The following is a 15554-nucleotide window of genomic DNA, read 5'->3' on the forward strand; positions in this document are numbered from 1 at the left end:
CTTGCTTTTGTACATAAACCCACTGTGTAAATTTTATATTGTGACCTAATTTTATAAAATATTGTTGAGATATTTTATTGTAAATTTATTTGAAATAAAGCCACATTTTCATACATCAAGACTCTACATGTTTTAAAAACAGCTGCATTGTTTTTAATATGTTTTCTCATTTGCTTCATTCTAATATTCAGGCTGCTTTTTAGCCAAGGGAAAGCTGTTGCATAGTTGAACCACTGGATGGCACCAAAGAATCCTACACAATTAGCATCAATAAAGACTTGTCCATAAGCAAAAAAGTGATTATTTGATCCTCCTGCACCTGCTCTGTGTGTCCTCTACAAAGTTCAATACAAAACTAAGGAGTGACACAGGTTCAATTTCCCACTCGAGACATGAATTTCACTGGCTAACCTACCTCACAGGGTTGTTGTGTGAATGAAATGGAAGGGGGACATCATATAGCAGGAGGATGGGGTATGTCAGGTCTGCCGCTAATTGTTTGACTCCAGCTTCTGTTATTTCTGACCATTGGCCACAGTGGCTGGGGCTGAAGGGAGGCAGAGTCGAACAACATTCCTGCTATACACACTGCCTTGATCTGTCTGGAAGAAAGTTGGGAAATAAATACAATATATAAATATTTATCGGAACAGTACAACGCACATTTCAAAGCAGAAAAGGGCATATGATTGATAACCTATTACCCGCAAAGAACAGACTGTGTTTCTTTGTACAAAACTATGATGAATTTTGATCACAACTGCAGAATTGTACAATGTATATTTGCTTCATTCAGTAATTATAAGAGAGAATTCATGAATTAAAGGGCTTTCATCAGGTAAGTTTTAAGACTTAATGAAACTAACAGACTGAATTTAGCCATGTTCTTTCTTTTTAGTGAATCTATTCTGAGCAAAACCTCATTGAATATCACCCATCCCATCATGCCACAGTTTCTCCAATAATTGGACAGTGCTATTTGACTTTGTCATGTGAGTTCACTTCCAACCTGAAAATAATAATAGTAGTAGTAGTAGGAAATCGTGCAGAAAGGAGATTGCTCAAAGGTTCAGGGTGAGTAGCATTATCTTACACCAGTTGCAAAGTTATCTCCTACCTTATTTCGACAACTCTAGATGGCTAAAATGCAATTTCAAAAAGCAATGAAGTAGACTGTTCAATAAAACCTGATGTTAAAAGAACTCCTTTGTATCTCTTGAGCCTAGTCAGCGTACAGTACACTAAAACTAAAATATAATACAAAACCACAAATTTGCAGACTTGGGCACCAAATTGCCTTAGAACCCAGCCTGGACCATCTTGCAGTTACCTGCAGTAACCAGCTGCACTTATTTCCAATAGCTTCACTTCATGTGTTTAAGGCTGTTTTTTCCAAACATATGAAAAAACAATCTGTAGTAATCTAAATTGCTTCTGGCACTCATGTTTTCCTGTGCCCGAGCTATCATTATACGTCCCTCTTTTCTCCCCCGGCATGCAAAAAAAGTTGCTTGTTTAATGCTTAAAAAATCCTCCCTGCTCTTAGCATTCTCAAATGAAGAGTGAAAATTAAAATCCAGAGTCCTTTTGTGTGTTTGTGGGCATGCAAACATCATCCAAACTATCCCCTGCTTGGGCACATAGTGAATTCCTTTTGAAAGACTCCATCTTTCACCCAGGATACCCTTTAAGTCTGAAGCTGTTGCCTCGTGAGGAACCTTGCAGCTATTGAGAAGAAATGTTCACGTATTATTTGGTCTTTGGGGGAAGCTTTGGCCTTATATGGGGGGTCAAAAGTTTCATTTGTGAACTGTTGGCTGTCAACAGGAATTCAGATGAGAAACTTCTGAGATGGGTGTTGACAATTCAGGATTTTCACTTTCTTACATTAAGGGAAGCGATAATGTCATTGTGTTTGTCACATTTATCACATCCCTATCCAGCAAATGAGTAAAATTAGCTTGTTTTGATCTGTTTGTACCCTCATCTGACCACTGGTATGTTGTACAGATTGTGCTGATTTTTGTACTTGCTTTTATGATTTGCATCACTGGGTGCCTTATTGTACTCTTTTAACTGTATCACTTAAGTGTTTCAGCCTTTTAATCACTGCTAAACCTTAGGATGGTGGTTAAAGTAAAAGGCTATAGCCTATACTCCTCCAGAGCATACAGTATATATTTGCTGCCCCTGCTGCTTTTTAAACTCACATGAGTTTAAAAATAAAGTTTGTCGTGAGATCTACTTTAAGAGAAATTAAGGCAATTATTTGGATCAGCAAAATAGTGAGGGAGTGGTTAAGACGCTGTTAAAGGTAAAGGTAAAGGGACCCCTGACCATTAGGTCCAGTCGTGACCGACTCTGAGGTTGCGGCGCTCATCTCGCTTTATTGGCCAAGGGAGCTGGCATGACTAAACTGCTTCTGGCGAACCAGAGCAGTGCACGGAAATGCCGTTTACCTTCCCGCTGGAACGGTACCTATTTATCTACTTGCACTTTGACGTGCTTTCGAACTGCTAGGTTGGCAGGAGCAGGGAGGGTGGGTTAAGGGTGGGTTGTGTGCAGTATGGAGGCAACAGATGGGAGACAGCCAGCAAGCAGTTGGTCTCCTTGCCTTCTGCCCTACCAGCTCCATGGACACCTGCCACCACTGGATGATAATTTCCTGCAGAAATGAGAGTGAGATTGTGTAGTGTGTGTGCCCACCCTTTTAAACCAGTCTTCAATGATCTGCTGGATATTTGTTTCTTTAAAGCATTTCCCCCCCCCATACCCTTCAGCCAAAGCAGAAACACTGAGGTCCAGCGGTGAGGGCCTTCTGGTGGTTCCCTCACTGCGAGAAGCCAAGTTACAGGGAACCAGGCAGAGGGCCTTCTTGGTAGTGGCACCCGCCCTTTGGAATGCCCTCCCACCAGATGTCAAAGAGAACAACAACTATCAGACTTTTAGAAGACATCTGAAGGCAGCCCTGTTTAGGGAAGCTTTTAATGTTTGATGCATTACTGTATTTTAATATTTTGTTGGAAGCTGCCCAGAGTGGCTGGGGAAGCCCAGCCAGATGGGTGGGGTATAAATTATTATTATTATTATTATTATTATTATTATTATTATTATTATTATTATTCCCTCTCCCAGATCAGCTTATAAATGTCAGGTGATCTGCCCTGAGGTTTACAGCGCAAAAGGTACAGCACAAAAGGAAAAGGAGGAGGGGGAATAAATCAAGCTCCATGCATGAGTTCTTAGTTACAGTTTGTTTAACTTTTAGAAATCAGATACTGCAAGTACTCTCTTGAAAGGCTTCCTGCTTTGCATCTGCAGGAAAGTGCCTCTGGTAAACATTTAAACCCATGGGGGTTCAGATCTTCCCATATAAGGATCCTGTTGCCCCTGCACTTTTGCCATGTGCTTGCAACATACTCTGCTAAATCAGGATGATTCTGTGACAGACCCCTGAACATATGATCTGGAATAAAGCTGCACATCTAAGAAGAGATGACCCTGAAGCCTCACTTGGACCTGAGCCTGGAGTGAACTGAGCCTCTGAGGAGCTGAGCAGCAGCTGTGCACAAAGGTCCTTGAGAGGGAGATTGGATCACTAAACCCAGGCTTCATACACACTATACTTTCAAAGCCTATTCAAAGGACATTCTTTCTCAAAGAATTGTGGACACTGTCATTTACCCCTCAATTCCCAAAAACCCTTAACACACTAATTATTGGGAAGAGGGGGGTGTTTTCTAATGTGCTTTAAAGGTACTGTGTGTTCACAGCCTCAAAGATGGTGGAATTTGGAAACTGGAGCAGCTTCAGAGGTTGGGGAATCCATGATCATGACCAGTCGTCTTTGTTGAATGTTATTACATTTTTTAAAAATCCCACTCCTCTTCAAAACAGCTCAGATGCCCCTCTTCAGAATAGAGTACTCTGTTCCCCTTTTAGATTCACAACAACCTTGCGAGGTAGGTGAGGCTGAGAGGTGCCCACTGGCACAGGGTCCCCCAATAAACTTCATGGCTGAGTGGAAATTTGAAACCAGATCTGCCCAGGATACGTCCCTACTACACCCTTCGCCTACTACACTTGTGTTCTTCAACCTTGAGTCGCCAAGTGTTGTTGGACTACAACTCCCATCATGCCCAGCCAGCGTAGCCAATGGGAATTGTAGTCCCACACTATCTGGTAAGGTGCCAACTTGAATAAAATATTGGGGGGGGAGGTAAGCCCTGTTCCACATAATCGATCACAAGACGTGGCACGCACACACACACACACCATTTGAATGACAAGGCCGATTAACTTGGGGAGCAGCCCCCTCAAATATTTTATTGGGGACCAAAGGGATCTAGGTCCCTAGGAGTTGATTCTCCTATGCTCTGGGAACCTGAGTTGAAAGAACACTGCAACTCGCCTGCCCACGTTTATTGTATGAATTGTCCATTGAGTGATGGGCTTTTGGAATGAAGATTTGTTAGCACACTGCCCATCTTTGGTTTCTAGCTTGAGGACTTGCTCGGAAGTGGTGTCAAAACAGAACTTTGGGGTTCAGTTGTGCGCCCCACAAAACAAGGATGTGCGTCTGTGGTTGTTGGTTAGTACATACAACTTCTTCTTTCTTTCTGTTTTAAAAAGTTTTTTTTTTTAAGTTTACCATTTCAGAAGGAGGAAACTGATGAACAGGAAACACGCAGAAATGCTGAAAGGGGGCCTGGGAACGAGTGATTGAGTGGGGCCGCCATGCGCTGTGCCCACGAGATCGAGATCTTTTTCTGCTGCCAAGAGATCTTGAGAGGCCGGTTCAGCTGCTCCCGCTGCCGGGAAGCCCTCGGAGCGGGGCAGCACCTGCCCGCTTTTCTCGTAGCAACCTTGTTTGTGTCCGTCTCTTTATTTAGCCTAGGCCTCTTCCTGTTGGAGGTGCCAGGGCAGAGGTGCCCAGCGCAGCCACCTCTCTCCTCGGACAGAGGCACCCACGCGCACATCTCCCGGACTGGGCAGGGCGCAGCGCGCTGGGCGAGTGAGTCAGGCGCTCCTTAGTGTAGCTGTTGGCAGCGGCTGCATCCGCCGCCGCCGTCCCCACTTGACTTCTGGAGCTGGAGAGGCGGCGGCGAAGGCCAGCGAAAGGTTGCAGCTCTGCGATTCCTCGGCGCCGAGAAAAAAACCAAGCAGCAGACGCCGCGGAGGCGATCGGCGCGGTCGCCTTGCGGTTGGGCGAGAAAAGGAAGCTTCTTTTTCGTCCTATAGTAGGACGCGCCGTCGAGTTTTGCTGCGCGCTCTGCTGAGCGAGCGAGCGCCCGGCGACTTCCTGAGCAGCCCGAGCCAAGGCGGCGAGCGGCTAGGAACCAGACGGCGCTAGACCTCCGGAAAGGAGCGAGCGAGCTCCCGGAGGTAAGCTGAGCTTGTCTTGAGACGGCGGTTGCCGCCGCCACCACCGGCACCGTTGCGCTTCGGCTTTCGATACCTGTCTCTTTTCCGGTTTGTTTTCTTTTGATGTGCCTTAAGTAGATCTTTGAGCAATACGAGCCGAAAAGGAAAGAGGTCCCGGGAGTTAAAAAGCGTTCTTTGGAGGTTTGCTAGGAGATGTTGGCGGAACGTTTTGGGAAACGTGGCTTTCAAATTGCGCCCTCCAAGAAGCCCTGCTGTAGAGTCCGGGATCTGGGCAACCCTTTCCAAAATCTTTCCGGAGAGGGCCCTTGTGAAATTGCAGGAAAAGACCTTGGTGGTATATGAGGCTAGCAAGGGATAAATTAGTAAATACTGTATTATGGTGAGCAAGGAGAGGGGTGTGTGTGTGTGTGAGAGAGAGAGACAGACAGACAGAGAGAGAGAGTTCTATTTCTGCCAAGAAACAACTTAGGAAGGAAGCTACTCCAACAGGATATCGATGCTTCCTTTTCCTAAGTCAATTTCATGCGCAAGGGAGCTGGTGATTATTCTGGGAAGGGTGGGCCCATCAAAACAACTGCAGAGGAAGCGTTTAAGCCCAGATGCTATTCAACAGGTGTTCCCAAAAAGTTTCAGTGTGTCGACGCAGAGAGTCGTCTGGCCCCCTTCTGGCTCCCAAGGGCAAGGAAGAGCGGTTTATTCTCTTGATCTGCCCTCTTATATTGCTGGTAAAGACTTTACAGGCTTCGTCGTGGGAGAGGCACAATCTGGAAGAGAGGCGTGGGGAAGTTCGCAGATGCCTTTTGGGAACAAGCACTCCTCAAATACTTGCGCAAACCCTGTCTTGTGTTACAAGGAGGTCCCCCCCCCCTCTAAGCACATTTTGTTGGAATGTTGCCCTCTTGCAGCCATGCCCAGATTGGCAGCTGCTTGTCCTCCTGGCTCAGTGCTATTTATAATATATTATGGGCCTGTTTGCAAATGCACATCCATCACTTGAATGGGCAGCCCTTGATTCTTTGCAGGTGAAAGTGTGAATAGAATCCTTCCAACAGCCTGGTGTTGGAAGCGGTATAACGAAAATCTGTCTCTGGTACTTGATCTGTGACGGCTGATTCACATGTGCATATTTAAGGCACACCCACACAATCCTGGGAACTGTAGTTTGTTAAGGGTGCTAGCAATTGTAGCTCTGTGAGGGGTAAGCTACAGTTCCCAGGGTTCTGTGGTAGGAAACCATGTGCATTAAATGTGCTTTATGTGCTTGACATGGTTGTGATTATGGTTGACTCCACAGCCTTCCACATGATCTAGAGCAGGGGTGCCCAAACTTTTTTCAAAGAGGGCCAGATTTGAAGAAGTGAACGTGCGTGTGGGCCAGTCAAAGTTGCTGAGCTTCTTTTACAATCTTACCCCAAACTTCTTGAGGTTTTTAGGATTGAAGCCTTTAGGCTTGAAGTTGCTGAGCTTTTTTTTAAGGATTTTACCTCAGGACATATACTGCCATGGGGGCCAGATTAAATCAACCGTTGGGCCGGATTAGGCCCCCAAAACAGACTTTGGACATGCCTGATCTAGAGGAAGGGCAGGAGTGCAAGATAAATGGGAGTATCCTAAAGCCCTTTCTGTTAGGATCCAGTTAGCAGCCAGCGTCAAAGATGTACTGATGTACAAGGCATGCCTTCCACATGGATAATTTCAGTGCAGAAAGGGCTCTGGGAGATCAACACATGATATCTAGCAACTGCAGGTTCCTTACACAGGACAACGGGACTGAAGGAGAGCTGTCTATAGCATGCGGTGAGAGATGGAGTGTGTGCCTTGGCTCCTTTATCATACTTTTTCATGTGCTGTCTCACTTAGTGTCTGCTTTTTCGATGAACAAATTTGGCAACAAGTGTAGGAATTTCCTGCCCCCACCCCACCTCACCCCCAGGTTGTTTTTCTGAAACCACCGGTGGAAATGGGAGGGGAGATGCTAAAGTTTAACAGGCTGTTGCTTCCTGAGGGCCATTTTCTTTTTCCAAAAAGTAATTAAATATGACGTGCTGGAGGAACTCTCCAAAGAATCATTAACATACAGGAACTGGTCTGCACATCCTCCTTCGGCTATAAGAAAGAGTCCTTGAAAAGCCTGTTTCGCAGACAGAGAGCTGGCCTTACATCTCTTTGAAAGTTCCACGAAGAAGGAAATTTCTTAAAACGCCAGTGCTCCTAGTATTAGAACTTGCTGCTCCCTTGCTGCCTCCTCACCCACCTGGCAATGGATCTGCTGCTTCCTGCCAGCTCCCAGTGGGACCTCTTTCATCTCTTATTTAAAGGTTCATAGCTTCCGGCTGTCAGTCAGTTGCAGACTGAGTAGCTTCAAGGCCCAATAGGCTGTTTACTGGTTCTGTTCAGATACTGCCTCACTCCCTGCCACCCCCCACCCCCGCACCCCACCCTAGCTTCACAGCATGTCTTATGTCACTCTAGTTTGCCTGCTCAGCTCGAGAGAGCGAGGGAGGAACCTGCAGCAGACTGACACTAGCTTTTGGCAGTCCTACAATGAACCATTGTGCTTCAAATGTGGCATGTGGTCCTAAGGCAGGGCCCTGCATTGGGGGAAAGATTCCTGCATTGCAGGGGGTTGGACTAAATGACCCTCGTGGTCCCTTCCAACTATATGATTCTATTATCTATGATGGTGTCCTCCATATGCTTTGGACTGCAGCTCTCTCGCCATCCCTGACCAAACTGGCTGATGGGAGTTGTAGTCCACAACCCCTGGAGGAGGAGACCTAGCGCAGGGTTTCCCAGACGTGGATCCAGTGCTGTCTTTAGCATATGTGCCACAGGGGTTCAAAGATCTGCCCAGCGCCCCCAAATTTAGCCCCCAAATTAATTTTTATTATGCTTATGTCAGCCACCACGCTTGTTTATCTCTTGTTTATGAAAGAAGGGAGGAAAAAGAAACAAACCTTTTTATTTGCTCATTTATTTACAATATACTTAAGTATGCAACGCAATATAATATTTTGATGTAAGAGTTAATTTTGAGTGCACGGTGCCGTTGTGAATGACAAGCGCTGTCATTGAGTCTGACAAGCGCGGCCATTGTGAATGACAATCACCACCGCTGGTGGACCAGGTTTGCGTCTCCGCTCCTCCACATGCAGCTGCTGGGTGACCTTGGGCTAGTCACACTTCACTGAAGTCTCTCAGCCCCACTCACATCACAGAGTGTTTGTTGTGGGGGAGGAAGGGAAAGAAGAATGTTAGCGGCTTTGAGACTCCTTTGGGTAGTGATAAAGTGGGATATCAAATCCAAACTCTTCTTCTTCTTCTCTTCTTCATTGGCTCCTGGCATGGAAATTGGCTTTGGGCTACAAGAAACAGATAGCACAAGCATGTAAGACTTGTCCTTATTAATGTAATCACAGGAAAGAGAAAGCGCAAGGCAGAATTAGTAGTGTACTGATTTTGCTTCTTTTCCTACAGCCAGGAATTATGCTCTGTTCTGGTTTCCTAATAAATCTTATGTCAGCCGTTATAACCTGTTCTGCCACTGGATTTTGAACCATATAAGGTTCACCTCCTCTGGTATTTTAGATTACTGTTACATGTACTATTGTTGCAGGGAACTGGGTCCTGGGAACAAGGGGAAATTACCTGAGAAACAAACTCCCTTACAGCCTGGAGGGTTTTAATGTTGCTAGTTGGGCGGCTTTCAACGTGATTAGAGTGAGCTTTTAGATAAAAGTATTTTTTTGTATCCAGTTACAGATGTACTTTGGAACTTTTGATCTTGTACAGCCAGAGTGTACCTTTTTAAAAGATTGGTTAAAGAACAACAACTCTCCTTTTGCCTCTTGTTTGTAACAGTTGTTGTGTTGGATATACTTTGATATTATAAAATATGTGTATGTCGCAACAGTGAAGCAGGGACTGGCGACACTTGTCTCCTGATGCATTTAGCACCATCTGCAAGAGTTCATCTAATTGCAGAGTCCCTTAGCTGAGCATTGTAAAATCAGTTAAGTTTAACCCAAATTTATTTTTAAAAATGCAGTCTTCAAAAATGAAATAAAAGCAACTCAATACATTACAATGGATATGGGGAGCACTATTTCTGACATTAAACACCTCTTGTGCACATAAATATGCACAGATCTAGTTTATGTGCACTGGGTAAGTTAGGTTTCCTAAACACGTGTTCCCAGACATATTAATGTCTAAAGATACACAAAAACCACAGTAACACTTGTGGCACATTGACAAATTCATTATCACACGAGCATTCACATAGTGCGATCCATTCAATCAGATGAAATGTCCTAGGTTACTGCTGTGTGTGTGCGTTACCCACTTGGGGTTGTAAACAGCGAGGTCAGAGAGAAATGAACTGCATAAAAGACAGAGACAGCGAGAATTACATAATTAACCGTGGTAATACACAAAACACATGTTGATAACGTAGACATTAGGCCATTGGTAAGCCAATTAACATATGTAGTATAATAAAAATCCAATTCAATCCACAAGTGATAGCACTGACCCTCTTGATGATTTCACATTACGGTCTTTCTTTAAAGTTCCTTTGTTCAAGTACAGCCACTTACAGACTGTCCTGAGAGTCTGAGGGGTCCCGCCCCCCCCGCACTGATTTTTTGAATATTACCATTTGTCAGTTGCTTATGATGTTCACACATTGCAAGAGTGCTGCCGGAAACTCAGTGCTTACTGTACGTTTCTTTCAGCAACTGTAATGGGTAGAGCTGTTCTAAGATGGTGAGTAAAGAGCCGATCCCCTCCTTAGTTCAGAGATGGGAAACCTGTGGCTCTCCAGATGTTGTAGGAGCACACTTCCCATCATCCCTGAGCATGGGCCATGCTGAATGAGGTTCAGCCACCCCTCAACATCATCCCTGCCACTGAAGTTCATTCTGGTTTGGCAATATAGCCATGCAACTATTGATTGATTGATTTTTTAAACCCCTCTAACCATCACAGTAAGTGGTAAGAAATATGAACTTGAAATGTACCTTTCATGAATTCCAAATGCACCAAAGAGCTCTATGGGCAGTGATGACTTGCATAGCTGTCGCTGAGCAGAGCCATCTGAATGTATTACCATAGAAATGTTAAGATGGCAATTAGAATGTATTAAAAGAAGGGTAGTTTAGATGGTTCCTATTGGTCTTTAGGCAGTCTACAGAGAGTGTCCTGAAGTGGCCAAACAGAAGAACATTGCACTTGCGAGGAGCAACTGAAATGCACTGGCATAAATTGCAAAATTGTACCATCCACATAAAAATCAGCTAAGTTTTACAAATGACCATTGAAATGAGCTAGAAATGAGCTGGGATCTGGCACCCTCATCCACAGGCCTCAGAATAAAGCTTTTTCAAGAGACTTGCCATTCCGAATGACAGTGAGGGGGTGCCTTGAGAAGATTGCAGTATTCCTGAGGAATTGCCTACAAAATTTGCTGCCTGCTGCATCAACTGAATTCCCAAGTGACCATCAAAATGCTGGGAGACTGCTTGGATCTTTCAAAATAGCCTGCAGGTTTTGCTGCCCGCCATGCCCATGAGCTGAGCTGCTGAATACACTGAAATGGCTGGGAGAGACTCAGCGACGCTTTGCATTGAATGTCAGGAACCCCAGTGGGTGTTGCAGATGCACATAGGCAGCCCCACCCATGCCCAAGACTTTCCTGTCACTGTTTTGGTACTACTTAGAATACCTTATTCAAACAGATCGTACAACAAGCCTGTGAGGCAGGCTGCATAGTTGCCTGTTAGAAATATCAGTAGCTCTCCAAGGAGTCACCTTCAGAATGAGAATAGGAACCCCACTGCCACCCAGTAAAGCATGGGTAGGCAAACTAAGGCCCAGGGTCCGGATCCAGCCCAATCACCTTCTAAATCTGGCCCGCGGACGGTCTGGGAATCAGCATGTTTTTAGATAAGAAGAATGTGTCCTTTTATTTAAAATGCAACTCTGGGTTATTTGTGGGGCCTGCCTGGTGTTTTTACATGAGAAGAATGTGTGCTTTTATTTAAAATGCATCTCTGGGTTATTTGTGGGGCATAGGAATTTGTTAATTCCCCCCCAAAAAAATATAGTCTGGCCCCACACAAGGTCTGAGGGACAGTGGACCGGCCCCCTGCTAAAAAAGTTTGCTGACCCATGCTAAAGGGATGCCTACTTTCATTTCTCTCTCTCAGTCAATCTTTAAGAATTAGTAGTTTGAACCTCCAGAATTTTGTGCTATTCTGGTCCAGACATAGATAAAAATGCTTCACCATGGAGTGTGAAGCCACATCTACTCATTGCATGTGCAAACTGCAATAATAATGAGTGAACATAAGAAACATGAGAATGCCCCCCCATGTATTTTCTGCATCTGTTTCTGGAGGCAGGATAACATAAAGGTCGGCGGTTCGAATCCCCGCGGCGGGGTGCGCTCCTGCTGCTCGGTCCCAGCGCCTGCCAACCTAGCAGTTCGAAAGCATGTCAAAGTGCAAGTAGATAAATAGGGACCGCTTACTGGCGGGAAGGTAAACGGCGTTCCGTGTGCTGCGCTGGCTCGCCAGATGCAGCTTGTCACGCTGGCCACGTGACCCGGAAGTGTCTGCGGACAGCGCTGGCTCCCGGCCTATAGAGTGAGATGAGCGCACAACCCTAGAGTCTGGCAAGACTGGCCTGTACGGGCAGGGGTCCCTTTACCTTTAGAACCTCATCTTTCCAACACACATTACATTAACATACACATTCTAATGGAAAATGCACATTTCTGCACTGAATATTGGAACAAACCATGAGCCGCTCCCTCAGGACAAAGGAAATTTTGCAAGTATACATCAGCACAGCAAAGGTTGCTAAAAGTTCCTGGCTGCACAGTGAAGGCCTACATGGTGCTGGTAATATAGTCATAGCAAGCCATTCTGTGGCCAGCCTGTCTTGGTTTCATGGATGATAGAGACCACATCCTCTTCCACACCGGGATATATGTCATGACAGGTTAGTTGACAAAGGCTAAGCTCCCACAATTATCTGTCAAAACAACTATCACTTTATTTGGGGGCAACTGTCGCAGAGTTTCCTACACTGTCTTCATGACTCTATATCATAATGCATTCCGTTGGGCACTTGGAAGGACATGTATTTGCCTGGATTTATTCTGAAGATGTAATTCCGGCCTTCCTCACAGGGTTGTTGTGAAGTCTATTCAAACAACGTATGCCAAGCAGCATCAAAATGGTGGTGTGGAGAGTGGAGTTGTATGCACCTTTGGGTTGGATATGTCTTTTGTGTGCACGGCGATGTTCCTGACATTTCATATCAGTCGCTGGCCAGCCTCCCATAGCCACCTCAATGCATTTCTACAATCAGCTCCAATCCAGATCATCAGCAGTAAAACCTGCTAGCGATGTAGCAGGATCCAACCTTTTGACAATAGCATCTCTATGGTCTTTTAAGAAAACCAGTTGATTAGCACAGCAAGACAGCAAAGCCTTCAGACAATTTAGCAGGGACAAAGGTATCTCAGTACAAAGATACAACAGTAACTTTCTGTCATTTGGAATGGCAGGGGGCTTTATTATGAGGGCTGCAGCTCTAGGTACAAGCATGAAATCCAGAGCAAATGTTGTTCTAGCAGAAGCTGGTTGTAGAACAGAAAGTATCAGGGCTACAGAGATCTGTTGAGCAACCAGCCATGAGAACCAGGCTGGATTCCTGCGCCTTTTCTTGCACAAGCCATTTCACTAGCGTAGCTAGTACAGTGCTAAGGGAGTTCAACTTAGCATTACATTGGATTCCTCCCTGTGTGTGTGTGCATGCACAGATGAGCAGACATATCCGTCTAAAGGATATTCCTTATTGGAGGCGATCAGCTATTAATATGGTCATAGGTAGAAGCAAATAGGGAATTGTTAAGTTTGCTTATTCATTTACACTCCCACCCCATTCATACGTTGATTATGGAACTACAGCCCCCTAGAGCTATCTTCCCTCACTCTAAATTAAAACACAATCCAGAGATTTCTGATTTCCCAATCCCTCCTATTCATTTTTAAACAACAAACTTTACAGGACCAAGTTTCTTTTTCTCGGAATGTTTGGAAGATAGTTTGAACTTAGGTATCTCTCATTTCTTTTTGCCCTCCCATAATCTATTTCTGTGAAATATGCTGAGCTTTAGGGAAAGAGCTGGGAATCAGTTCCTGTTGCCTTATGCTTTCATGAGCACACATCCTATTTTTGTTTTGTTGAAGTTCTTCATTCTTTTATTATTATTAGGAATAAATATGCCTAACTTAGGGGTTTGTTTAACTGTAGTGAAGCTCTACCTTTTCTTCCACTCCTTTGTTTTGTAATGGATGTGTATTGTAGCAGATAGGCTTGTCACCCGATCCTTATTTCAAGGAATGGTCCCTTGTTTGTTTGTGAGATGCACCTTAACTGCAAAAAGCAACTTCAGTCTCATGTTACAAAGACAGCATATTCCAATGAAGTTCCGTTCTGACCCACAAAATGGATCGCTTTCCTACGGTCTCACAATGCGTTCCTTATCTTTGAACTATTCAGGTGGCAACGTTCAGGTGCAGACTGTGGCAAATAGAAATGTCTGCTTTTCGGTGGGCTGTTCTTCCTTTAAAAGAATTGTGTGAGAGCTAATTGTGGCTGAAATTGTCTGCTAGCTGTGTGCTATGCTGATGTATTCATGCCACTAAAATGGCTTCTCTGTGCCTCCTGAAAAGAATGGCTTGAGCCCTTTTCTTCTTACTCTGACATTGGTGCATCACAGATGTTTGTCTCAAAAAAGCAGGTCAATTGTAGTAAGTAGTGTAATGGGCAGGGCTGGATTAAGACATGCTGAGGCCATAAGCAAAGTGGAGTTGAAGAAACCCCACAGCATTACCTCAAAATGTGTATTATTCTAAGCGAAAGAACAATGAAAACATAAATAAGAAGCTTTTATATTTGCATATATTCCCGTACGTAGGCAAGCATACAACTAACAATCTAATAGAAACATATATCTTGCAATAAGACAATTTGTATATGAAATACCTTTACATTAAAATACATTGTGATTTCTTAGCGTATATAAAAATTATATTGTAGTTCATGCTGCACAGATTTATAAACAAAGGGCAACAAATAATTGTGTGGCCGTTAAGTACATTTTTGTCATACCGGAATGATAAAATCTGCTTTAGAGTCTACATCCCATTTCATTTATTTTTGATCAGTTATGTAAAACTTTAAATTGGTGTCTTTAGAGGGCCCCCCCCCAGATCTGAGGCCCTAAACTGTAGTTTACTTAACTTGTGTAGAAATCTGGCACTGGGGATGAAGAACCTGATTATTGTTGGACTGCTGTTCCCATCAGCTCTAGCCAACCAAATGGTTGGGGAAGCTGGGTGTCGCAGTCCAACATCTAGAGGCCCACAGGGACTTCTATAACATTCTTCATTATCAGAGGTATATAGGTATGTGTGTATATACAGTGGTACCTCGCAAGACGAAATTAATTCGTTCTGCGAGTTTTTTTGTCTTGCGAATTTTTCGTCTTGCGAAGCACGGATTCCCTGGGTATTAACGGTTTTAAGAAAAAGGAAACAAACTCGCAAGACATTTTCATCTTGCAAAGCAAGCCCATAGGGAAATTCGTCTTGCGAAGCAACTCAAAAAACGAAAAACTCTTTCGTCTTGCGAGTTTTTCATCTTACGAGGCATTCGTCTTGCGAGGTACCACTGTGTGTGTGTGTGTGTGTATATATATATATATATATATATATATATATATATATATATATATAAAGGTAAAGGGACCCCTGACCATTAGGTCCAGTTGTGGCCGACTCTGGGGTTGTGGCGCTCATCTTGCTTTACTAGCCGAGGGAGCCGGCGTACAGTTTCCGGGTCATGTGGCCAGCATGACTAAGCTGCTTCTGGCGAACCAGAGCAGCGCACAGAAACGCCGTTTACCTTCCCGCCAGAGCAGTACCTATTTATCTACCTGCACTTTGGACGTCCTTCCGAACTGCTAGGTTGGCAGAAGCAGGGACCAAGCAGCGGGAGCTCACCCCATCGCGGGGATTCGAACCACTGACCTTCTGATCGGCAAGTCCTAGGCTCTGTGGTTTAACCCACAGTGCCACCCACGTCATTCATAT

General features: G+C 44.5%; 1 protein-coding gene across 2 annotated transcripts in view; it reads left to right on the plus strand.

Moving 5' to 3' along the window:
* The first annotated feature begins 4844 nt into the window (after window positions 1–4844).
* PIK3R6 (phosphoinositide-3-kinase regulatory subunit 6) overlaps window positions 4845–15554 on the plus strand; it is a 35281-nt gene continuing 24571 nt past the window's right edge. The window contains exon 1 of one of the 2 annotated variants that reach the window (XM_053376181.1): window positions 4845–5385. The gene's annotated coding sequence lies outside the window, so the exon portion shown is untranslated. The remainder of the gene's footprint in view (window positions 5386–15554) is intronic. The other variant, XM_053376180.1, reaches the window with a different exon arrangement.

Source organism: Podarcis raffonei, chromosome 2, assembly GCF_027172205.1.
Source record: "Podarcis raffonei isolate rPodRaf1 chromosome 2, rPodRaf1.pri, whole genome shotgun sequence".
In the NCBI taxonomy this organism is placed as follows: domain Eukaryota; kingdom Metazoa; phylum Chordata; class Lepidosauria; order Squamata; family Lacertidae; genus Podarcis; species Podarcis raffonei.